This window comes from Mastomys coucha, unplaced genomic scaffold, assembly GCF_008632895.1.
Source record: "Mastomys coucha isolate ucsf_1 unplaced genomic scaffold, UCSF_Mcou_1 pScaffold14, whole genome shotgun sequence".
Classification (NCBI taxonomy): domain Eukaryota; kingdom Metazoa; phylum Chordata; class Mammalia; order Rodentia; family Muridae; genus Mastomys; species Mastomys coucha.
In genome coordinates this window covers 120,757,326-120,784,891 of record NW_022196896.1, presented here as the reverse complement: position 1 = coordinate 120,784,891, position 27,566 = coordinate 120,757,326, and the positions used below count along the sequence as shown (strand labels likewise).

General features: G+C 37.2%; 1 long non-coding RNA gene and 1 pseudogene across 2 annotated transcripts; both read right to left on the bottom strand.

The window, feature by feature from the left end:
• Positions 1–16,232: 16,232 nt before the first annotated feature.
• LOC116089325 lies at positions 16,233–25,127 on the bottom strand. Its single transcript, XR_004118280.1, has 2 exons — positions 25,060–25,127; positions 16,233–16,533 (listed from the first exon to the last, which is right to left on the bottom strand). It is a non-coding gene; the product is annotated as an uncharacterized LOC116089325 (long non-coding RNA).
• Positions 25,128–25,867: 740 nt separating this feature from the next.
• On the bottom strand, positions 25,868–26,417 carry LOC116089324 (annotated as a pseudogene). Its single transcript, XR_004118279.1, has one exon. The product of XR_004118279.1 is annotated as a 60S ribosomal protein L35a pseudogene (transcript).
• Positions 26,418–27,566: the final 1,149 nt, after the last annotated feature.

Genomic DNA, 27,566 nt, shown 5'->3' with positions numbered 1-27,566 from the left:
AAATTTTAACCTAGGTATAGATTTTGAGTACTTCTTGCACACTCTAATACTGTATGCTCAGTACAAAACTATTTTTTAAAATTGACTCAGAGAAAAATAGGAACTTGAACAGTGACAGCAGGGGCAAGCTTTACCAGCAGAATACACTAGATTGAAGAGAGAATATCAGGCAATAAAGGTAAAGATAGAAGAAATGTAAGTAAAAGTGAAAGAAAATGTTAAATCTATGAACCTCCTGACAAAAAGTATGGGACACCCTGAAAAGAGCAAACCTAAGAATAAAAGGCATAGATGGAGAGAAATCTCATCTCAAAGGCTCAGAAAATGTTTTTGACAAAATAATAGAAGAAAAATGTTAATCTGTGAAACTTCTGACATAAAATATCCAGGAAATCCAGGACACCCTGAAAAGAACAAACTTAAGAATAATGGGTATAGAGGAAGGAGAAGAATCTCATCTCAAAGGCCCAGAAATTGTTTTTAATAATAATAGAAGAAAGATATCCTAACCTAAAGAAGGAAATGCTTAAAACAGTACAAGAAGCACACAGAATCCTCAATAGATTGGACTAGAAAAGAAAGTCCCTTTGCCACATAATAACCAAAGCATTAAGTAGACAGAATAAAGAAAGGATATTAAAAGTTGCAAGATAAAGATCAAGTAACATATAAAGATAGATATAATAAAATTCAACTGAACTTCACAGTGGATATTCTCAAAGTCAGAAGGGCCTGGACAGATGTGTTACAAACCCTAAGAGACCATAGATGGCTATGCAGACTGTGATTTCCAGGAACAGCCACTATAGAAATCAACATGGTGTTCCTCAGAAAAATGGAAATTGTTCTATCTCAAGACCCAGATAGATCATGCTTGAGCATACATCCAAAGGACATTCTATCCTACCACAAGGACACCTGCTCAACCATGTTCATAGCCAATTTATTCATACTAGCCAGAAACTGAAAAAATACTAGACAACCCTCAAAACAAGAATGGACAAAGGAAATGTGCTACATTGATACAATGGTGTGTTGCTTAGCTGTTAAAAAAAAAAAATGACATCATGAAGTTTACAGGAGAATTGATTCCTAAAATATCATACTGAGTGAGGTAATCCATACACAGAAAGATAAACATGGTATTATTCACTTATAAGGGGATATTAGCCCTTAATTAAATAACCAACTATAATTTATAGACTCAGAGAGTTCTAGGAGGACTGCATTGATCTCTCTGGGAAGAAAAAAATAGATTTACAGGTATACTGGAGTGAGTGAGAAAGGACAGGGGAAATTAGGTAGGGGAGAGATGGGGTTGAGGAAGAGCATGCAATGAAGGACAGCTGGAATTGGGGGAAGGTTTTAGGGGGTTGTCTGAAAACATAGGACAATGGAATCTTCCTAGAATCCCTAGAAGTATTTCTAATAAAGTATTTCTAATAAATAAACTATTCCTAATAATGGGAAATATAAAGTCTCAACTGGCCATCTCTTGTAGCTAAAAAAGGCTTCCAGGGGCTAAACTAGGTTGCATGCAATTGAATTGTTGGCTCAGGAGATCTGTTGAAAATCCCCAAACATCCCAGGTTGGTGCTAAGACCAATCGTTGCTATCCACAAATTGAGAACAGGGCCCTACTGCTGAGAACAACAGACACATAATGCATTGAATATGGTGAAGTGAAGCTGCTACCTACATGGAGCCTTCACTTCAGAGTTCAAGTCTCCTTGCTGTAAGAAGGCACTCTGCAGGCTACCAAGTGGACACCAACCCAACCACAAAACCTTCTACCTACAATCTGACAGGCCTCCAAAATACGATAGGCACGGAACCTGTGGAAGTAGCACGTTGATGTTTGATTTGACTCCACAATAGAGAACCCACACTCCACACTGCTTTGGTGACCTAGAAACAGAGACTAGATAGCCCAGAGACTTGGGCTAAAACCAAACACTCCTGGTCTAAAAACAATCAATTAAATGAATCCTAATGATGTCCTGCTATACACATAGATCAGTGCCTTGCATCAGAAAGGTCTTCTCTGACAGCCAATGTGAACAGACATGGAGATCCGCAGCAAGAGAAAAAGTATTTGAAGGTCTTTGTCAATTCCCTCCTCTCTGAACTCATGGATTGTCATGAAAGAGGCAGTAGATTTACAATCTTGTAAATCCAGAGGAGACAGAGAACACCAGGATAATAAGGCCCTCTGAATCAATTGAGCAAGGTCCATATGAGTTCAGAGACTGAAGCAGCAAACACAGGGCCTATAGGAGTCTTCTCTGTGCATATGTCATAGCTATTAGCTGACTATTTTTATGGGACTCTTGAATGTAACTACAAGTGAGTCTCTGACTCTTGTACGTTTTTGGTTGCCATGCCTATCAACATGCCAGTTTTTGCTTCATCATATTATATTCTATTTTCTCATGTCTGATTGTTATTTCTTAGAAGTCTGTTCTTTTCTAATGAGAGACAGAAAGGGAGTAAATCTGGAGGGGAGGGAAATGGGGAGGAGCTAGAAGGAGTAGAGGGAGGCAACTCTAATTAGGATATACTGTATGAGAAAATATGTCTTTGCAAATAAGATATTGTTATTATATATACCTTATTATGTTATGTAACATTTGAGTGTGGCAATGTTATTCCTGTTCCATGGATGTTTTCTTCCACTGGAAACATCTTCAAAGAGATGACCATTGAACTATATTCAAAGATGATTCTGCATTTCCATTGCACATTTCCATGCAGTTCGCTCTTTCTCTTTCAGTTTAAAGCTTAATATTTCAAAGCAAGTGGCTTTATAAAACTAGCACATCTATTTTCCTTCCCCATCAGTAACTTTCCAGTCATATCCACTCAGTGGCTAAGTTCCTCTTTTTAAAAATAATATAGTCAGAAGTTCAAGTTTAACAACTTACTCAAAAAAGAAAAAAAAAAATCAAACTGTGTGCATTCCACTTCATGCATCATCACCAGCAATAAAAACCCTGAGATCAGAATGTAGTTTGCAGCATTTTGACGCTGCATTAGAGAGAATGGTGTTCAACCTGCTCTCGGGAACTTTACGGAGATGCTCGGATGGATGGCAATGATGCACTTCTTCTTCTTCCGTGAAGTAAGCAGATCTGATTTTTTACGATACACCAAGGTGTACAAATGTGCACTGAAAACACTATAGCAGGTCTAAAAAGAAACTTTCCTAATCACAGTTGTGGGGGATTCAGTGTGGTTTCCACTACAGACATAGTACAAAGTTCACCAGGCCACTAACCATCTCTGTCCCCAGTCTTCTGGGTGGAAAATGGGTTATCCTTCTGTCCCTATGTGGTTAGCATTAATGGTTACCTCAGTGCTTCTCTGTAAACACAAGGCCCTCTGCCTCCTATGCTTGCTTAAGGTACTGGAGTCTCACTGTAAGAGGAAGACTAAGAGAGAAGCCTTACATTTGTATGTATCTGGCCTGTGTTCCTTTTATCTCTTTGCTCTCTCATCATCTCAGATGTCAGCAAGCAACCCCCTCCTCCTGCAACTAGAGCTGAGAATCGCCCTTGCCACCCATGCTATCCCCTTAGGATGGACTGTATCCTCAAACCATGAGCTGAACTAAACCTTTCATTCCTTAAATCAGTGTTTGACTCCAGCCATAAAATCATACCTGTTACTATAAATGGAATCTTGATACCATTATTAAACATAATGTAAATATCTGTGTTTTCTGATCATTCTAGGCAACCCTGTGAAAAGACCTTTCAAAACTAAGAGGGCTGTGACCCACAGGTTGAGAACTGCTGTTTTAAACAAAGCTATAGCTATTTTATGAGCCAAATAACATTAAATATTATGTTACGTTATGGTTATATAATGATATATTATATATGCTGTATTTATGAGTAAACATACTAGTGCTATGAAGTTAGAAAAAATGATCTCTGGGAATATCCTATGAAATCCTTTAAGATCAGTAGTGTATGGTTATATATTAGGAAAAAGGTAGTCATTTGAAGAAAGTGGGAAAGGGTTGAAATGCACCTTTGTTATGTCATAAGCTGAGTTCTTCAAAAAGGTGTATATGTTTAGGGTAGTCTTCATGTTTCAAAGGCTAATGTAGTAAAATCTAAATGTTTTAATTATATAGACCTTTTCATCTTTGATGAAATCTCAAATACACTTTTCTTAGAATGAGAATGAGCAAGGACAATGGACCTTGGAGGATTTGAGAGCTGGTTACCAGTGGCTTAGGAGGGTGTGAGCAAAAGGTTTGTCAGTGGGTATTAATCACAATTAAGAGAAGCAAATAAATCTGATATCTATCATACAAGGTAAGAGGAATGGATGCATTACTGTGTTACTCAAAAAGCTGAAAGAATTTTGACTATTTTCACAATGAGAAAATGATAATATCTGGAGAGGTACATGTATTTATCCACATTAAACAACACTCAGTGTATACATTTATTAAATCGACAGTTCACCATTGGTGTGTGCCTGCAACCCTAGTATGTGGGATGCTGCTGCAGAGAGATTAAGAATTTAAGTATCAGCCCGAAGGCAAGGCTCCTTTAAAAAATATTTAAAATTTTCCTAAGGTTAAAAGTTTTATTTTTCTATTGTAAACTGAATAGATTTTTAAATTAATATACTCTTAAAAATTTTCTTTTATTTATTAGCAAATTAGCATCTTTATATGTATTGGACATAGCATATAGTTGTATTGTATGTAAAAAGATTAACAAATAAGCTCATAATTTTAAATAAAACTCCTAAAAATGTATTTTTGGAAGATAATAAAAATATAGTTACTTACATTCCTGTTTCTTTTTTACATATCTTGAAATTTTATATGAATTAAAACAGTTAAAATAAGAAAACGCAAACCATGAAGTCTGTTTTGGTGACAGACTTCAAGCGGGTGGTTCCTTCTGGGTCTTTTAACACAGAAAGTTTTTGCTATTTCCTTAGTCTCATATTTTAAGTTTCTTACATCTTCTCCCATTGAGTGGGAGACTTCTCATTTTCTCTCTCCGTTAGTCATCTGAAAGGAAAATTAATGTTACCAGTGTTGCCAGAGTATTAAAGAATTGTCTTGGTCTTATGTAGTAAAGTTGAAAAACATATTATATATACTTAAGATGCTGTATGTGGTACTTTTATATACAAAGATGTATGCTCACCCTTCTGACAGTGTGACACAATGTTATCATCAGAAAATGCACAAGAATTAAACAACCAAGTAGCAAAAAAAAAATCACACACACACACACACACACACACACACACACACACACACACACAATATCATACCCAAAATCACACACAACCAGTATCTCATAATAGTTTAAATCTATAACTTTATGTTAGGCCACATTCATAGCTAGTTTTGACTGTATATATCCCTGGGCTCCAGAATGCACGCGTATGCCAAGCCTCAGTTAAATGACTATCAGTTGCAAAACAACTAACGTGTCATCTCCCATATTTAACTTTGTGTATTTAAGTTGGTTATGAGAAAATATTACATCTACTATTTTATAACATTCTATATTATAATATAATACCATTAACAATAGTCCCCATGAAACATTAGGTCTGCAGACCACCTTCATCCTCCCTGGGCTTCCACTTTTGGGTCAAGATCTCATTTTCTTACCAAGGCCCTGATAGATAACAATGTACTCTCTCCATGATTCTGACTTAACATAACAAATTAGGACCAATGGGTTAATCTTCCTATGTGTGTACCACAGTACAAGTGAGGAGGTCGGAGGACTACATTTCAGAGTTCATTCTGTGCTTCCTCTATGGGAGCCCCCAGGATTAAACTCAGGCAATCATATAGGGCTGCAAGTGCTTTTACCTCTTCAGCCATAGAGCAGAGGTTCTCTGCCTTTTAAATATATCTTAAATGAATAACTGCATGTCCTTCCATACCTGGCTTATCTCATTTAGTATACATCTTCTAGATCACTGCTTCTTAACCTGTAGTTTGTGACCCATTTGGGGGTTGAATGACCATTGCACAAGGGTCGACTAAGACCGTTGAAAAACAGATATTTACTTTATGATTGATAACAGAAGCAAAACTGCACTCATGAAGTAGGAACAAAAATAATTTTATGGTTGGGGTTCACCATGACATGAAGAACAGTATTAAAGGGTCACAGCATTGCAAAGGTTGACAGCCACTGTTCTAGACTCATCTATAATTATGCAAGTAGTAGGATCTCTTCCATTAGCCTGATAAGCAACTACGGGATGTACTTGTATATGTATATGTATTAAAATTTTTACTAATTTATCACTAAATTTCCATTAAGATCTTTTCCATATCTTGGCTATTTTGAATGATCCTATAAGGAATGGGAATCTAGGTGGCTTTAGAAAATGATTCCTTTACTTCCTTTAGACAAATTACTCCCAAAGAAAAATATCTTTTATTTAAATGGTTGGAGGGACCTTTATTTTGTTTTCCAAATGACCGTGTCTTGCACTGCCAGCCAACATTTCTTGTTCATTTAGATTAAAGCCTTCCTGGAAGTTGGGAGTGATCCTTTGTTACAGTTTTGATTTGTATATTGAATTTTTTTTAAAAAAAAATACCAGCTGCTCACTGTTATGTTTTCTTTGGAAAATAATCTACTTGTAATTTTTGCTCAATTTAATAATCAGGTTGTTCCTACCTGTTAAATTATTTAGATGCTTTATGGGTTTTGCATGTTTTGAATATGGTTTGCAAATAATTTTTGCCATTCCCCAAGCTATCCCTTTAGTTCCCCCCGCCCCTCCCTCTCTCTCTCCCCCCAGCCTCTCTCTCTTTCTCCCTCTCCCTCTCCCTCTCTCTCTCTCCCTCTCCCTCTCTCTTAGCAGATGCTTTCTAAGTGTGTTGCAATCCCATTTTTCTTTTCTTTTGATGCCTGTGTCTTGGACAGATACTTTTGAGCTTTGAATCTTGGTGGAATGATTGTAAAAGCACATGCTTCTCATAATTTTGCAGAGGTCTCGTGGAGGTCAACAGCATCAACTTTGGCAGATAGATTATCACTGTGGAGTGATTTCTGTTGGTCTCAGTTTCATGAGCCTTCGAATTTCTGAGAGTGTTCCATAGGGTCAAGTCTCTGCAGCTCCCCAATTCTTACCAATGAAGGGAAACGTGAAATAAATTCTGCCCTTGCTATTCTTACTTTCATTGTGATAATCAAATCCTTGCAGGAAAAATGATTTTACAAATCACTTGAAAATAAATGGACAAGTCTAAAGTGCTCTTTTGTAATGGTAAAACAAGTTTTAGATTTGTTGTTAAAATTGTTCATCACTCTGAATCTAATAATACTCATCCTTCCGTTCGGAGAAGGGGAGACAAGTGAATTGTGTAATGCTACCTGGTTGTTTCCTCATTATATAGTACTTGAATGACCACAAAACATGCTGATTTATATCCAATACACTACGCCTCAATCAATTTTCCAAAAGCATCTACTCATGCTTGTCATGGGGCTAAACATGATAATAAAGTGTCACACATTTTGTTACAAAGTCAGAGACAAATACAAGTGTATATTATAATACTGATAGTATGATATAAAAGGCTAAATTGTGGCATTATGTACCTATTGTGAAGGGAACACACACTTCAGGTATAATGTCAAATGTTTTTCTTCTGTTCAAAAAAGAAGCTGTGGGGAATGCTAGTGGGGTCGAAGGCACTCTTAACAAGGGCATACTAGCCGCAGCAGTAGTATCATACAGATCAGAAAAATAGAATGGTAACAACAGAAGAACGTATGAATCTATTTTTTTTTAAATAGACAATTCCTTTATTTACATTTAAAATGTTCTTTCTTTTCCTGCCTTGCCCTCCGAAAAATTCCCTATTCCCTCTCCCGCCTCGCCCTGCTCACCAACCCACCCACTCCAGCTTACTGGCCCTGGCATTCCCCTACACTGGGGCATAGAGCCTCCACAGGACCAAGGGCCTCTCCTCCCATTGATGACCGACTAGGCCACCCTCTGCTACAGTACCCCCAGAGCTCCCAGGGAATCTGTATTATTTTTTTATAGCTTCGATCTGTTTTCATAAAGCCAGCGTGTTCTTTATTTCTTAGGAGCTACAGAAAGTAGACTAAGATGCTTGCAGAGGCAGGATGAGGGGACACAGGCAGCAAGAGTAAAGGGGAGAAAAATGAAGGGCACTCATGCCGCTCTGAGTAGTTTCTCAACTGTAGCACTCATTTTCACACTCACCGTGAGTAGAGCTTCGCAGGGACTACAGTGTTGATTATGCAAACTATTAGCGATCACATAGAGAGACAGAAGCAGTGCGCTCTGAAGTGTCAGCCAGGCTGGCTGCTCTCCACCACAGCTAGACTGGATACTGATTTTCTATTTTGTTGCTTACTGGGGAAAGTGAAGACTGCCAAATACTTCTTAGGCTCAAACAATGAAACAGAAGGAAGAAACATAGAGAATGCTCACAAGCACTTGTCAGACCGTGCAAACTTGGGAATAACGCTCAAAGCGTATTGAGACTGTACTTCCTTCCTTTCCATGTCTATTAGTATGTGTTCCTAGTTTCTCTCTCTCACAATCTCAGGTAGCTTTGATGAAGGCCTTTGAAGCTACTGCGTGTATTTGATATGTAATTTCATAGAATATTTGATGTGTCTAATGGCACAATGAAGTAAATCTGGTTGAGATACAATGATAAGAATTATCAGTGAATTATGTTTTTTGTGTGTGTGTGTTTTGTATTTTTGTTTGTTTGTTTGTTTGTTTGTTTGTTTTCGAGGCAGGGTTTCTCTGTGTAGCCTTGGCTGTCCTGGGACTCACTCTGTAGACCAGGTTGGCCTCAAACCTCAGAAATCTGCCTGCCTCTGCCTCTCAAGTGCTGGAATTAAAGGCCTGCTTTGCCGCCACCACCACCCAGCTCAGTGAATTATGTTAATGTTTACCTTTTGACATCATTCAAAAGTAATAAAGTTTAATGAATAAAATTAGAGAAATAATTATAAATGAGCTACTTAAATTTCTGAAACATTCTCTTCTATTAAAATAATAAATTTTATATTTATAAATATTATGAATATATAGTCATGACATATCTTAAATTAAATATACACTTATTATAGGACCTAAAGATTCCTGCAAATCTTTGTTGAAATATCTTGGTAGACTGGCTGGAATTATGATATGTTTAATATTATAAAAAATAACATTTAATTGAAGATACAATAGATATATTTTTCTGACAATTTTCTGTAATGTGTTGATATTCTTGTACCTTCCATATATGTTTTTGTTTTATCTATTTCTCAGTCACCTATCCAAACATGTTTGAGTCATTTATGAGACTCAAGTGTTTGGATTGCAATTATCACCACAAGATTAGATTCTATATTAAAAAAAAAGCAATATTTTTGTAGTTTCCTTTATTAACCAAACTACAGGGCATGTCTATTTTGTAAAGTTTCCAGTGATTTCTGTCGGTTATATTAGATGTGTAAAGAAAGAACAGCTTGATTTTAAAGTGAATATTGAACTCCACACTGTTTGGAAAAAAAATTCTTGTTTTGACTTGTACAAGAAACACATTTACTATGTAAAACACAGCTGAAAAGAAATCACACAACATCATCTTGAAACGCCCTTGTTAGACCAAGGTTTCACAGCAATCCCGTTAGATCAAAATTCTCAAATTGAAATGTTGATTCTTGGTAAGAAAAAAATTATATATTCTAGAAAATTAATTTCCTTTCTTTATGTTGGGTTTATTTGATTTCTGTTATAATGAGACCAACTCTACAGAGATCTAGAGCTGACGTCTGTCTTGGGATAGTCAGTTACGGTTAGTGAGCACAGTTGATAGGTTCAGCAAGCACCTAAGCCACGTGTGAACAGATTTCTTCAGTACTAAAATACTGAGTGTTTCCTCTTTTATTTTTTAACATTATGTGAAGAGAGCAAATCAATTTCAGTTATAGAATTTTAAGCTGGGACAAAAACTATATTTAAATATGAATGACTACTGTGACAAATTAGTGAAGTAAAACAACAGACTTCTTACAGTTCCACTGGTCAGTAAGTGTAAATAGATCTTACAGGAACAAACCTTAGCTCTAAAAGCCATTACATTTCTAGGATGACGGCCTCCTTCTCCACTTTAGAAACTAGTCTTCATAGAGTATCCTCAATGCATGTACACCGTGCACTTCTTTTTCTCTCTCCCTCCTTCCCTCTCCTACATGCAGTATCTACATATCTTCTTTAACTCTAACTTTTACCTCAGTCCTAAGGGGTGGCAATTAAAATGTCCGTATATACAATCCTGGAATTATAAGTAATAGCACATAATGAACAATAAATTTTACACACATACCCCTGCAGCAATTAAAGATATAGTCCCACATACTCAACTGGTAAGATGAATGGCATATCCTATGTAGTGTCTTTTCACATCACTGACTCATTTTCTTACATATGTCTGATAATTTTTTGAGACGTTTGGTTACACATATTTATAATTTTTTTCATTAATGAAAAGTGTGAGAATATTTTCAGACTGTAAACTGTTCTTTGATATCATCTGTGGAAGTGTTCTTGATAAATGTTTTGTAGACTTTTCACCTATTCTTATAAGTTAATTTTAAATTCTTCTCAAACGTGGTGAGAAATGGAAGAGCCTGAAGAAGACACATTGCAGTGGTATGATGGAAGGTCGTGAGGTAGGTAGAAAAGCATTTTACAACCTTTTCATCCAATAATAACCTACAGCACAGCCAAAAGCCTTCCAATTTTGTAGCTTAATAAATGGAAGCTCAGGGTTTAAATAATGTCACTGGGATTTAAAAACAATATCTGAATGGCTTAAATGGCTCTTTCATTACACAATGCTGCCAAATGTGGTGATATTGCTGAAAAGATGTTCAGTGGTATCCCTTTAGCCCTTTATCCTACAAAATCCAATTTAGTTGACCTGTCATGTTTTATGAATAGTGAATGAGTTAGCCTAAGAAAAGATATATTGCAAAGTAAGCAAACTTTATTTCAGATAAAGTACACTCCCCAACCTATACTTACACACATTTTCTGACCATTTTAGCAAGTAAAAAGCAACTAGAATCCCACAAAATGATAACAATATGCATTAGCTATTTCTGAAAATATCTTAAAATTTACATAAACTAAATCCATTGAACAGACACAAAATTATTGATAGAAAGTAATTTTCAACACAAAGTAAAATACTTTGAAAGCAATTTTAAAAGTGTTTTCCACATGATGAACATATCAAGGGGCAAAGTCTTCCATTGGAGACGTGCCTAAAATGTCCTGTCCATTACACTTCCTGTCATGAAGAGGACACTTTTTAGTGTGATGTCAATGTTATTCACTGATGATTACGAATGAAAGCTTGTAAGCATACTAATCACTGTTGTATCAAGGCTTCACATCAGAATATTGTTGCAACACAGCATTTTCTTGGGAGTTATAGTAACAAAGACTTAATGTGGAGAACTGTGGGTTCCACACAGATAAGTATGTAACAAGGCAGTTACCAATTCCTGGATATTTGTGGATTTCTAGTGGTCTGGCTCTCAGAGTTAGGGACTGTCTCTCTGACTTGCAGATCAGAAAGACTTTTAAAGTTAAGTTCACTCTTTGGTAATTTCAAACACACATTTGATGAATTCTGAACATACTCATTCCTGCCTTCCCTTCTCTTCCCACCAATGACAAACACCTTCCTCTGCCCAAATTCCTCTCTCATGCTTATGTCTTTGGTTTTGAAACCTAGTGACTTTAATCATGGTCATCCATGTAAGGACGGACATCCTGACTAGTTTTATGTCAACTTGACAGGTCATTTGGAAGGGAGGAGTGAACTTCAATTAAGGAACTGCCCTCGCCAAATGGGCCTATGGGCAAGCCGGTAGTGCATTTTCTTGCTTAATGACTGATAAAGCCGAACTCACTGAGAATGGCTGCTTGTCCTAGGTTCTATAAGAAAGCAGGCTCAGCCTGACAGAGTTGTCTCCTGAGTTATAGTCTCCTGAGAGGCTCTGCCAGTGCCCAACTAATACAAAAGTAGAGACTCACAGCCATCCATTGGACTGAGCACAAGGTCCTCAATGAAGGAGCTAGAGAAAAGACCTAAAGACCTGAAGAGGTTTGCAGCCCCTTAGGACGAACAATACTATGAACTAACTAGTACCCTAAGAGCTCCCAGGGACTAAACCACTAACCAAAGAGTACAGGTGGTGGGACTCATGGCTCCAGCAGCATGTGTATAGCAGAGGATGGCCTAGTCGGTCATCAATGGGAGGAGAGGCCCTTGGCCCTGTGAAGGTTCTATGCCCCAGTGTAGGGGAATGCCAGGGCCAGGAAGCTGGAGTGGGTGGGTTGGTGAGCAGGGGAAGTGGGGAGGGAATAGGGTTTTTTTTTTCGGAGGGGAAACCGGGAAGGGGATATCATTTGAAATGCAAATAAAATATCTAATTAAGACAAAAAGAAAAAAAGAAGGCAGGCTCAGTAAGCCTTGGATATAAAGCCAGTAACTGATATACCCATGTGGCTTCTGTGTGCCTCCTAGCTCCAGGCTTCTGTTCAGACAGACTTCCTGCTCTGACTTCCTTTATGATGAACTATTACCTGGAAGTACAAGGAAAACAAATCCTTTCCTCCCAAGCTGCTTTGGGTCAGGATGTTTAGTACTATTTTAATTAATCCTTTCTTTTAGGTTTATTTTTGAGATTACCATTCTATCATTGTCCCTTTCCCATTTCTTCCACTAAACTTTCAACAAACTCCTTCTTGCTTTTTTTATTTTTTTCAAATCCATTCTGGTTTTTCTTTTTCTTTCTCTTTCTTTTTCCATTAGTTGAATAGCTACAAAAGAAACTGACTAGGACAATAGACAGGGGATTTACCAGGAACTACTCTTATGACAATGACATTCCCACATTCTAGCAGCTAGCAACAGCCAATATAAAACCTTTCTGCATCTCCTTCATCGGAGACTCTGGACTTGACAGACACATTCTTCTAATGTCACAAGTAACCAGCCTCTGCTTCTATGAGTCCATGATTGCAAAGGTCTGGTCATTGCCAGAAGCCTGCATTCCCCAGCCCTCTCACTCCCATCATCTTGCTCTTACATTTTTTTTTCTGCCTTCCAAAAGGAAGAATCTGCCTTTTATGATATTCCAAAAGCCTCAGAGGGGCTGACAGAGATGCCCCATTTAGAGGGGAACAGTAATGAATCACTTATCCTCAGACCATGAGCAGCCATGAGTCTATACGTTCACTAGTTCTATAGAAAGAAAGAGAGGAAGAAAGCAAGAAAGAAAGCAAGAAAGAAAGAAAGAAAGAAAGAAAGAAAGAAAGAAAGAAAGAAAGAAAGAGAGAAAGAAAGGAAGAAAGGAAGGAAGAAAGGAAGGAAGAAAGAAAGAAGGAAGGAAAGAAAGAGGTCGGGCAGTAGTGGCACACGCCTTTAATCCCAGCACTTGGGAGGCAGAGGCAGGCAGATTTCCAAGTTCGAGGCCAGCCTGGTCTACAGCGTGAGATCCAGGACAGCCAGGACTACACAGAGAAACCCTGTCTTGAAAAACAAACAAAAAAAGAAAGAAAGAAAGAAAGAAAGAAAGAAAGAAAGAAAGAAAGAAAGAAAGGAAGGAAGGAAGGAAGGAAGGAAGAAAGAAAGAAAGAAAGAAAGAAAGGAAGGAAGGAAGGAAGGAAGAAAGAAAGAAAGAAAGACAGAAAGAATTTAAAAAATAATAACTAAAATAAAATAATTAACAAAAGTGAATAGAAAGATATGACAGACAATACAAATAAACATGTTTACAACAAGTCAAAACTTAGATGATTAAAAATAATTATAAAGCTTGAATAAAGTGGTGTTAGTTCAGATGAAAAAATGTCTATTCATATTCTGAGCCTCTCACAGCCTTTCACAGGAGAGAAAAGAACACAGACACATGTTGAGCTTTGCTGGATATTTGTGAAGAAGAGAGGATGGACAGATGTGAAGGGAAGGGATAAAAGGATAGAAGATTATAGGTGATTTAACTTAAATTTGACTGAACATAAAGTACTACCACAAAGGCTAAGGAAATTAGCACACTGCTTTTGAACACAGTTCTGAATACCTTTACTGGAAAACTGAGTGAGAATCGAAAATAAATATTTAAACATCTCTCTAAACAGCTTTCTTGCTAGTCAAAGGGTTGGTTCACTTAAAAATGCTGTTACCAGAACAATCAGACCCACCATGTGCAGTCCTTGGTTGGTGGTTGAGACCCTGGGAGCTCTGAGGGTACTAGTTAGTTCATATTGTTGTTCGTCTTAAGGGGCTACAAACCTCTCAGCTCCATAGGTCTTTTCTCTAACTCCTTCATTGGGGACCGTGTACTCAGTTCAATGGATGGTTGTGAGCCTCTACATCTGTGTTAGTCAGGTACTGTCAGAGCCTCTCAGAAGATAGCTATATTTAGGCTGGCTTGTTCTTCCTTCAGTTTCTGCTCCATAGTTAATCTCTGCAACTCCTTCTATGGGTATTTGGTTCCGTGGGTATTTGGAGGAGAGGACCTCGGCCCTGTGAAGGTTTTGTGCCCCAGTGTAGGGGAATGCCAGGGCCAATAAGTGGGAGAGGGTGGGGTGGTAAGCATGGGGATGGGGGAGGCAAGAGGAGTTTGTTCTTGTTGTTTTTGTTTGTTTGTTTGTTTTTTGGAGGGGAAACTGGGAAAGGAGAAATTTACATGTAAATAAAGAAAATATTTAAAAAAAAATGCTGTTACAATTTCATAACCACTTTTGCCACATTGTAAAATAAGGAAAATAGTAAGCTACTGTTAATAGTGACCAAGAGAATTCATTTTTAAAAAAAGGAAGTGAGAATATAAAACTAAATAATGAAAGTAAAATCTCTTCTTATTTAATTAGAAACGTCAAAATAAAACTTGTGACATATATTTTTAGAACATACAAATGGGGGCATAAAAGATTCAGTTCCTCTAGGAGCAATTAGAACCTCAGTTATGGCATCTACCATGTACTTGGCAAAATGAACCAGAGCTAGTGGACATGTTCTAGGATTAAAGCAGAAAAAATGCAACATGGAACTTGAACCCTTGCTGTTCGAGAAAAGAAGATGCTTAATAGGAGGTGCTGTACAAAGGACAGAAAAGTCAGTGGGAGCCTTCTCCCACTGCCCAAGGATAGAATAATTAGAGTCCTAAGTGGCAGGACTTAACATGTAACAAGATTAAATGAAAATCCACCCTTCACAGTTACATTAGAGGACTAGAAGGGACAAAGTTATGTTGTTCATAGGCAGAGAGCACAGAGAGAGTTAAACTGCAACATAAATGTTGCAGAGCCTAGATGCCGACACTAATGCATCCCTAGAACACATTCATCAATTCCTTAAGACATACAAAGCTCTACTTGTCACATTTAACACTTCCCCAAAAATAAAAAGTTAAAAACTATCTAAGTTATAAAATGGTTACAAAATTATTATATGACATTCAAAATCAGGTATATTTCCAGCTAGAACAAATACTGAACTCTGAACACTGATTACTATAAAGAAATATGATTTAAATGTATATGACTTAATGAAATATTTTCAATGAGAATACCAAACCAATACAGTTACAATGACATAGTAATAGAACATTTTCATAATGATGATTACAACCACTGTAACAAATAAGCTACCCAACAGCTAAAAAGGCAAATATTTCTATCATACCATATAATATATTTTAAAAGACAACAGACATTAGTTCAGAAAGGATTACTAAAAGACATTTCAAAAATTTTGCATTCCAAATGAATTTATTTATTTCTAATAAACAATACAATCAGATATTTCTCAGTGCTCAGGCAAATTAAAAGTCTCTTTCATTCTAGAATGAAGAGATTATAAATCCAGGCCACTGGCATGGAGAGAGCTCATGAGTTCAGGGAGTTTATTTAGCTGTAAAAGTCAAGATCATGCTGTTTAAATAATTGATGCATCTGTGTAGTTGTTGAGAAAGCTCCAAATATCCTGTTTACAATTGTTGCTAAGAAACTGCAGAACCCCTGGAAAATCTTAATATGCTCTGAGAATTGACTTTTCGTAATAAGTTGGTGCTTTATAACTATACTTTGGTAAAATTTTCATCTGTATAATGTCTTATAACTACATAAACTTATATCTATAATTTCATGAAATCTCATTATTCAAAAATCAATGACTGTCTTTCTTAAATTTACATATACTAGATTAGTAAAAATGCCAAGGAGATGATAGAAGTGATCCTGTGTTAGAGTTTCACGTCCACATCCATGAGTATATGCTTGTTCACGTGTGTTTGCATGCTCGTGGGTATGCGTGTCTGTTCACATGTGTACACAGAGAAGCCACCTTTCTCAACGGGGATTCTTCTGAGAGGAGATTCTTTCTCTGGAATAGGAGTTCTTCCTGTGCAGATAATACAGGCTTTTGTCCACTATTCATAATATGTGGATCAATGATACGGATGTCTGTAACCAAACAGAATAAAGGCCACTAAGTTACAATACCTTTTTTTTTTTTTTCATTTCTTGAGCCGGGTACTCATATATACCAGACTGGCATCAAACCAACCAGCAGCCAAGCCTAACTCCTGTTCTTGCCTCTGTAGCCTGAGTACTTATATAATTAGGGTCATCCTGGCACCCAGCTGAAAATAACACATCTAAGACCCTAAAAGTGCTTCTGCCACATAGCTGGAAAATGTTTTTAAGTAACATTTTTAGTATTCTTTCTAAATATATAAATTAACTTACCTTGGTAGTGAAGTGTTCTGGAAAGTTTTTGGTTCAAAGTGTGTTTGTTTGTTTGTTTGTTTCATTTGAGGAATTAACCCTTTGAGTTCATGGTTATAGCCTGACCCAATTCTAAAATCCAGTTGTCTTATTAGTGTAAAACAGTGAGGGAAATCTGACTAACTGAAGCATGTATTTCTGAGCTGGTTAAGTGGGAAGAGATGTCAATTAAACTAAATAAACAAATAAAGGCCTAAAGTAATGGAAGGTTGAGACTCAGCCTGGGAACTGATGAGGAGTGTTCATGCTGGATCATTTGTACAAAAGCATAGGAAAAGCTTGGGAGAGATGACATCTAAATAGGACAGAAATGACGCCTGGGTCTGACTGCCTGAAGGAAGCATAGATGTGTTCCCTTGACATAAGTCGACTTGTTCAGGACCACTTACAGGGCAGACTAAAGCTTACTGCAGGGCTCTTGAGCATAGACTGTTCCTATGGAAACAGTCACATCCTGCTAAAGCTTCAGGTTTTGTTTTCCTTCCCCCTGACCTTTCACCCACGGATGTTTCAGTGTTTTAAGACGTTTGACACTCTTCTATCGACACCTTCTCTACAGGTTTGACATTGACAATCATCTTGGCCTCATGCCTTAAGTACCAGATGTTGTCGCGTGACACCCCAATTTATCTTTGCAGTCATGGCCTCCTAGTCCTCTTTGCCCTTAGAGATCACTGATTGCTCGAAGTACAGCCGGCTCAGTCTCACCATATTATGAGATGAAATACTGGCAGTGTTCAGAACCATTGCTATCTCTACTAAATAAAACCCCTGCTAAAAACAACCTGGTTACTTTCGAGTCCTAATTTTCTCGTATTAACTATCTCAAATTCATGAGTCTGCCCTGTTATCTATACTTGCATAATATCTCCAAAGTGTAAAGCTTTGAAACCAGCGAATTTATTACAAGATACAGCTTATAGTTTTAGTTCTGTGCATTTTGCAATTAAACATATCGTTGGTTTTCTAGTTAAATAACTGTTGCCGTTTTTTGTTTGTTTGGCTGGTTTTTACTTACACGTTCTATGTTTTTAGAATTTGCCTACAAAGCTCTATCAGTTGACAAAGTTTGTGATTGACCTATCCAACACTGTTCCAGGGTTTGCCTGGCTGACAGGGCCAGAGAAGGAATAGATCCACAGATAGCTGGGATCAATCGACTGGGTCTCCGATGGAGAAGTCCTCGGCCATGTCAGAAAAATACACTTACTTTGGATGTCACCTTGGACTCCAGATGCTTGTCCATATTTGTGACTTTTTAACATTTTATGAAGTCTCCTAAGCCATTTAAGTAGTCTAGATATGACTTTTGAAGGTTAGTGATTATGATCTATGTTACATAGACCACTATGTTTTGTCAGTTTTGATGACGATCCAGTGCTTTGTTTTAATGTGTGAGTATGCCTTGGGCTTAAGATGAGTTTCCTGAAAAGGCAAGCTAGTTCCAGGTGACCCAGAAACCTAACTCTGAAGCAGCTTCTCTTTAACCATTGCGTTAGAACAGTCTCCAGCTGAGGTCCTGACCTCAAATGCCCTATATTGCCGTACTCAAACCATTGTTGACCTTCTAGCATGGACTCTTGTGTCTCCTGACCCTACATTTTTAGATCTAGTTGATATTTTACAGTTTTTTTGTTTGTTTGTTTGTTTTTTTCTTTTTGCTTGTTTGGTAGTATTTGTCCTAGTTGCCCTTGGATGATATCAGCCTGCCACAAGGAGCAAGACACATCTAGCTTTTGGTTATTTGTACTTAGAGGATCTCCCATACTAAGAATCTGCTGTAATATGAAACAAATATGAAGTTTATGGTCTTCTAGTACTGTAAATTAATATGAAATGCATTTTTTTTTCTGGATAAGTTTGCCCTTCCCCTGATCCAATTTAACAAAATCAGAAATGAAAAGGGAGACATAATTTCCTCCATTTCTGTTAAGAAATGGAGGAAATTTAAAAAAAAATTATCAGATCCTACTATAAAAGCCTATATTCCACAAAACTGGAAAAATCTAGATGATATGGGTCATTTTCTAGACAGATAGTGCATACCAAAGTTAAATCAAGAACAAGTAAACCATCTAAACAGGCCCTTATCCCCTAAGGAAATAGAAGAGGTCATTAAAATCTCCCAAACAGAAAGAGCCCAAATCCAGATGGTTTTAGTGCATAATTCTATCATATCTTCAGAGAGGAGCTAAAAACAATACTTCTCAAACTATTCAACAAAATAGAAACAGAAAGAACACTACCTATTTCATTCTATGAAACCATAGTTATGCTGATACCTAAACTACACAAAGACCCAACAAAGAACGAGAACTTCTGACTAATTTCCTTATGAATATAGATACAAAAATATACAATAAAATTCTCCAAAACTGAATTCAAGAACACATAAAAATGATCATTTACCAAGAACAAGTAGGCTTCATCCCAGGGATGCAGGGATGGTTCAATATACAGAAATCCATCAATGTAACCCACTATATAAACAAACTCAAAGTGAAACCCACATGATCATCTCATTAGAAGCTGAAAAAATCTTTGACAAAATACCACTATCCTTCATGTTAAAAGTCTTGGAAAGATCAGGAATTCAAGGCACATACCTAAACATAAAAAAAGCAATATACAGCAAACCAACACCAACATCAAATTAAATGGAGAAAAACTTGCAGCAATCCCACTAAAATCAGGGACCAGACAAGGCTGCCCACTCTCCCTACTTATTAAATACAGAACTCGAACTTCTATCTAGAGCAATTAGACAACAAAACAAGGTCAACAGGATACAAACTGAAAAGGAAGGACCCAAGGTATCAAGATTTGCAGATGATATGATAGTATATATAAACAACCTCAAAAACTTCCACCAGAGAACTCCTACAGCTGGTAAGTTCAGCAAAGTGGCTCGATATAAAATTAAATCAAACAAACCACTAGCCTTCTTCTACAAAAAGAATAAATGGGCTGAGATGGAAATTAGGGAAATGACACCCTACATAATAGTCAGAGATAATATTAAATATCTTGGTGTGACTCTAAGCAAACAAGTGAAATATCTGTATGACAAGAATTTCAAGTCTCTGAAAAAAGAAATGGAAGACCTCAGGAGATGGAAAGATCACCCATGCTTATGGATTGATAGGATGAACAGTAAAAATGGCCATCTTACCAAAAGCAATCTACAGATTCAATGCAATCAATCACCATCAAAATTCCAACTCAATTCTTTACAGAGAAAGAAAGAACAATTCTCAAATTCATCTGGAATAACAAAAAAACACACGATAGCAAAAACTATTCCTAACAATAAAAGGACCTCTGGGAGAATCCCCATCCCTGACCTCAAGCTGTACTATAGAGCAATCCTGATAAAAACTGAAGTGATATTGGTGCCGAGACAGACAGGTAAATCAATGGAATAGAATTGAAGACCCAGAAATGAACCCACAAACCTATGGTCACTTGATCTTTGACAAAGAAGCCCAAACCATCCAGGGGAAAAAAGACAGCATTTTCAACAAATGGTGCTGGTTCAGCTGTTGGTTAGCATGTAGAAGAATGCAAATTGATCCATCCTTATCTCTTTGTACAAAGCTCAAGTCTAAGTGGATCTAGAACCTTCTCATAAAACCCGTTAGGCTAAATCTAATCAAAGAGAAAGTGGGGAAGATCCCTGAATACCCTGGCACAGGGGAAAATTTCCTGAACAGAACACCAATGACACAGGCTATAAGATTAACAATTGACATATGAGACCTCATGAAAATGAAATGCTTCTGTCAATTGGGTAAACTGGCAACCTACAGATTAAAAAAAGATCTTTTTCAACTCTACATATAATAGAGGGCATATATCCAAAATATACAAAGAACTCAAGAAGCTAGACTCCAGAAAACTAAGTAACTCAACGAAAAAATGGGATAAGAGGCTATAGTGGCTATTCCTGGTTGTCAACTTGACTATATCTGGAATGAACTACAATCCAGAATCAGAAGGCTCACCTGTGGCCCTAATCTGGAGGCTGAGAGATACAAGTTTCTGACCTGAATCTTGGCATGGAGATCTTGAGGCATAGTGGCTATGAATCCCAGAAGATTAAGATAGGAAGATCTCTGAGTTCAAGGTCATCTGGGATTAAAGGTGTGGTGGCACACACCTTTAATCTAGGCCACATCTTTTGCTGGGGATCTATATGAGGACATTGGAAGAAGGAAGGCTCTCTTTCTGCTTCGCCAGAGCTCCCAGGGACTAAACGACCAACCAAAGAATACAATGGAGGGATCCATTGCTCGAGGATGGTCGTATCTGGCATCAATGAGAGAGGAGCAGCTAAGTCCTGTGGAGGTTTGTTCCCCTAGTGAAGAGAGATGCTAGAGGTGTGAGGCGGGAGTGGGTTGGTAGATGGGTGGCAGAGTACCCTCTTAGAGGCAAACGGGACGGGGGATGGGACAGGGGGTTGTGGAGGGGAGATTGGAATGAAGTACATTTGAAATATAAATAAATAAAGTAATTACTGAAAGAAAATGCAATTACCCAGTATTCATTTTACCTCCGTCTCACCATTTTTAAATTCTGGTTGATTTAATCTCCTCTACATAATATACTAATTGTATTTAGGTATCTAGGATGCCATAATCCTTTTCTATTAAAATTACTATGTAATTATTATGAATTAGTTAGTAATTTAGTATGTTTAATTTATATTACCTTGTATTGAAAGAGTTAAATTTAAGACTTGTGCTGGGCTAATGAGAAAATTGCAGGTTTGAAGAAAACACAGTGGACCAAGGTCAAATATGTCCAAATAAGTCTGGGCAAAAGCCAACGGTTAAGACATTCTGGGAACTAACAGGCCAAAAAGATATAGAAGAGAAAGCATGCAAGGACATGTCTGAGCAGACACTGGGAAGTGGGTCCCCTTAGATATCATTTAAGGTCAGATGCTTTGTTAACTCAGATTAACACCAATCTTAGGAATTTTCCACTCTGTTCTGCATGTAATATAATTAATATTTGAACTAGCCAATCATGTATAGCCATACTGATTCTTTTGTTCCCCTAGACCTTTTTCCTATATAAACCCCTAACCCCTGAGCCTCGGGGTCGATTCCACTATCTCCTGCATGAGATAGGTATGGAGTCGGCCCCGGGTGCCCTGAAATTAAACTACCTCATGTTTTTACATCAAGACAGTCTCTTGGTGATTCCTTGGGTGCACATCCTCCCGAAATTTGAGTGGGGGTCTCCCCACAGGGGTCTTTCAGTATTAATAATTTTATTTTATTTAATAATTCATTTACATCTTTGATTCTTAGGTAGCCATTAAGAGGTTTTTAGTTTATATAAGATATATGGGGCTAGAGAATTGACTCAGGAGAAAGAAGTGCATTATGCTCTTGCAGAGGACTTGATTCTAACTCGCAGGACGAAATCTGGACAGCTTACAATCACCTATAATGCAAGTTCCAAGGTATCTCAAGTCTTCTGCCTTTCAGGGGCATCCACATGCATGTGTACCTACGCTCATATGGACACATATGCATAAACATAATTGAAAATAAAAATAAATCTTACAAGATGTATCTCTTGTGCACATGCCCCACAAATTTCACATCTATATGTTCACATTATTTTTCCATATTTCAGTGACCTTCTAAATAGATTAATACAATTTTTAATCTGAACTATTAAAGGTGGAAGAATCATCAAAGGCCTAGGACCTTGAATTTTAGTGTCAAGATATTCGCATACTTTTCTGTTATCTGAAAAAGAAACAAAAGCCGTCTCCTTTAATTTAGTAAATCTTATCTTAGCTTGAAACTCACATTGTACTGCAACGTTCTACTTTTTCTCTGCTTCCCCGTGCTATGATGTTATTTTTGCTCAGAAATTCATAGCACAGAAGTAGGTCACTGGAAAATGTGTAGAACATGAGATGAGAATGTGTATGGCACCAGCATATGGCTTTGACAGAAGTCCAGTTATGCTGCTTTCTATTTTTGCTTCTCTCTACTACTACTACTGCATATGAACACACACACACACACACACACACATATACATACATGCACACACATGTATACTCATACTCATGTGCCCACACCCACAGTCACACACTCACTCACATGCACACACATACACGAACATACAAAAATGCACATATACATACATGCACACACATGTATACACACACTCATACTCATGTGTCCACACCCACAGTCACACACTCACTCACATGCACACACACACAAACATACAAAAATGCACATATACATACATGCACACACATGTATACACACATTCATACTCATGTGTCCTCAACCACAGACACACACTCACTCACATGCGTGCACACACACACACACACACACACACACACACACACACACAGTTTCTTCTAAAATAGAAAAACAAAGTCTACTTACTAATTACTCATGTAGCTCTCCCAACTATACTGACACAATCTGAAGCTACACTAAATGTCTGTCCACAAGCTGAAATAGAATTTGGTGTCAAATCTTGCTTTTAATTCCAGAATCAACACTCTCTGTTGAGACAGTCTAGATATTGTTTCTGTATGTATTTTTAACATGGTTATATTGCTTTGTTGTGTTATAAACTAGTTCTCTGCTTTTGTAAAAGAACAGAGATCCTTGTAAATGTAAAACCATCTCATAGATACTAACAATTTATCCTGAATAACATCTATGTAGAGTTATATGCAGAATAACATTTGTTTTAGCACCTCTTAAAAAAGTGTGAAATAAAAATGAAACAAATCATCAAAAATAAATGTTTGATTAAAAAAAATCAATGCCATTCCACATAAAAACACTATATGTTGGGTTTAAAAAATAATATACTAAGATTTCTTGATAACCAGAAAAATACAATTCGTTTTTAAAGGAACTATTCATTGGATCCATCTACAAAAACTTCCAGCCTCAGGGAAGATTTGGGAAGGGGCGACAAAAAAGATTGTGTGACCCAGACAATCAGAGAGTTTACTGTGAGACTGTGTCTCTTAGTAATGTCAGAAAGAGTTAATTGCTACCTGTGGAGAGCCTTTTGGGGTGCTGACATTGGCCAAGGACTTCTGGCAGGAATCTGACATTGGACCTGACAAGGAAGTAAGTTTCCAGCAAGAATCTAACCTTAGGCTATGACAGGGAAGTACATTAAGGCAGGAATTTTAATCTTAGGGTGGCACAAAGGGAGTAGGCTGCAGGCAAGATTTTGGGCTTGGACGAGGAAGTGGGCTCAAGTATTTTGGTTGTTGTGACAAGCCCTTCTTATCAGCTGTCAGGTGAGGGATCGCTGGGCTCTGCTTGCTGCCTTGCTAGTTCCTTATTGTACTGCTCAACCTTAATACCTGCATGTAATTAAAATGGCATAAAAAGCAGATTGGAAAAATAAAATTTGCCTTCAGTCTCAGAATTGACTGGGGTCACACTGCATCATTGTCTAGTTGTCTCTTTCTTTTCAATCCTCACTCCCTCGTTGGAGAACCTGTTGACTGACTGAGAGGGCTTGGTCAGCTACCAGCACCCGCAAGAGAATATTTCATAGTGTAAGTATGGAATTGTAAAATCAATAATAAATGAGGGCAATAATGGGCAGAATTATAGAGAAAAACTAAGTTTCGGATAATTTTAAGATAGATTCTTGACCATTTGTCAAGAAATGCATGTTTCAGAAGAAGAATATGGAAATTCTTCTTCCATATATGTCCTAAGTTCTCTTTGAAGCATCCATATTACAGAGGTTACATAAATAAATAGAATAGTTTATGTTCCTTTTTAATCACTCTATATAATCTATGTTTTGAAGTGTCTGGATTAATATTTCATTAAAAAAACCCAAACATTTACAGTATAATTTATCTACCTAGAAATTTCCATGTTCTAAAGGATCATGAACTCGCTGTTAAATTCAGTACAGTGATACAAAGTGACAAACATTAATCACATCCAGGAGAACAATGACACAATTTAGTTCAGAAAATGTAGCTGTGTTTGATACCACTATTTCACTCTCTCTTTAGTACCCTTTGAAATTTCTGGCAAGTTAGAAGACAATCCTTATATTTTTTTTTTTCAGGCTACTCACTTATTCATTTTCCTGTTCAGACTAAGATCCATAGATCTTATTTTCCTAGGGAAGCAGGTTTTTTTTTAAGTACTTAAATAATTAATATACCTTGTCCCACAGGTTAACTGAAGAGCGCATGATCTGATCCACTCTGAGGCTGGCTTATCATCCTAAACCTAGAAGAAAATCATAGCTTTAAGTTTGTAGGTGAAGCTAGAAAAAGAAAATAGAGGAAAGCACGTATTCAAGGAGGGGGCAGGCATGTTTTATAACCCTGATGTTTGGCTAATGGCTAATTTTTAAATAAAAAAAGGCCCACTGACCATGAGTGCATAAATCTAAATCATGGGAGTCCATCAATGTGGATGGTAGGCCCCAGCTGCACGGCAGAGCCAGACTGCAACAACGACCTTGGCAGCTCTCCATGTTGCTTCGGTTAATATTAATTGATACCAGCTCTGCATGGGAACAGCTAAGAACCCAGGGATGTGGCAAGGGTACAAAGACACGAGGAACAAGCAAAGTAGGACACCAAAATTCAGAGTCCACTAAAAAACATTCTGTCATGATAGCAGTCACATCAAATGTTATCCATAATATTTCTATTCTCCTTTAGCTAATCACAAATGCTGGGTGACAATATTCATACTTCTAAGGGCAGTTTTCAGTGTAACCTTCAACAAAGGTCAGTTACTGACACAACAAATTTTTACATGCATTTGTTTACACTCTAATAAATTAAACATTTTGCAAGCAGCCTTCTGAGATATTGTGTACTTTGTATAATTTGTATACTTTGTATATATATGTGGGGAAACAATATACATATATATATATATATATACCTCTATTATATATATATTTGTATATATTTTTTATTTATTTATTTTCTACACAATTTGAGTGAACTTTATTATTTTTTTTTACAAGAGCACAAATCTACTTTTATTTATTTACTCTCCATTAGTTTAAATCCGGGATGGGTACAGCATCACATGGATTCTGTGTCCAATGGCCTTTGCAGGAAGGTTGCTTCGGAATTTGGCACGAACCATCCCACTGTTTCCGTGGGCCCGAGTTACTTTTCCCCAGATCACTCTGGTTTCATTTGGTTTGCCTCCAGGAGTCACTGTATTGTTTTTTGCTTTATACACATAAGCACATCTCTTGCCTAAGTAGAACTCAGTTTCATCTCGGGCATAAAAGCCTTCAATTTTAAGAAGAGCCGTGTGCTCCCTTTGGTTCCTGAGACCTTGCTTGTAGCTAGCAAAAATGGCCTTGCACCACAGCCTTCCAGACATACTTGCTTTAGGAAGTCCTGTTCCCAGCAGGCCTCTGGCGGTCAGGTTCTCGGAGATGCCAGGCTGATTCGTGAACTTCATTTAAACACTTATTTCAGTAGAAACCTGTCATTAAGATGTTCATTTGAAAGCTACAGAAAAATAAATTCTAATGTCCTGTCATTTTTAAAAAGGGTTGATGTTAATATACACTAAGGTAAACACTAGGAAATTAATTACAGTTGGTATAAGAAAGTCCAACATCCTCGCAACACCACTGTTTACTCTGCCTTAATTTATTGGATTATGAGGATTTGGAATGAGATCTAGACTTTAATAAGATACATACAAAGTGAAGTATGATTATCTATATGTAGTGTTGTTCAACGGGTCTCTAGAACATCTTCATTTGCATAAATGAAATTTTATATTCATTGATTATTAACTCTCTCTTTCAATCCTTTGCACTTACAACCTCAAACCTTAGAAATATGTCATGTGAGAATTCCATACTATTTATCTTTCTGTAGTATAGCATTTCACTGTGTTACAGCAGCCTCCAAAACTTTTCATGTCATTAATGTTCCAGTTTCCATTCATTTTTTTAAAAAGAGTTATTTATATTTTCATGTATATGAGTACACTGTACCTGTACAGAGGTTGTGAGCCTGCATGTGGTTGTTGGGAATTGAATTTTAGGACCTCTGTTCTCTCCAGTCAGTCCTGCTCGCTCCTGTCAACTCTGCTCGCTCAGTCCATGCTTGCTCCAGCCCAAAGATTTATTTATTATTATACATGAGTACACTGTAGCTGTCCTCAGACACAGCAGAAGAGGGCGTCAGATCTCAATACGGGTGGTTTTAAGTCACCATAATGTAGTTGCTGGGATTTGAACTTAGGACCTTTGGAAGAGCAGTTGGTGCTCTTACCTGCTGAGCCATCTTGCCAGCTCCAATTTCCACTCATAAAGCTGAATAATATTCCATTTGTATCCATTTGTCCATTGATAAATATTTAGCCTTTTTCCAAGTCCTACCTTTGAATCCTGCTAACGTTTAGCATAGTAGGGCTAATATCTAGTTTTAGATAAATGTCCAGCAAAATATTATATAAAAAGCTGATAACCCAACTGAACATTAGGCAAAAGACTACAGTAGATATTTCTTTAAAGAAGGCCTCAAAATGTAGTAAAAGCCAGTGAGACCGTCAAAGTCCTTAAGATAGAAATACAAATAAGCCACAGGCTTTTCTTAGCTCACGCTATTATGACTGCTCTCACATGCTTGGTTTTAAATATCTCACAACTCCATTTCCACCAGAAAGTTTACTTCAATA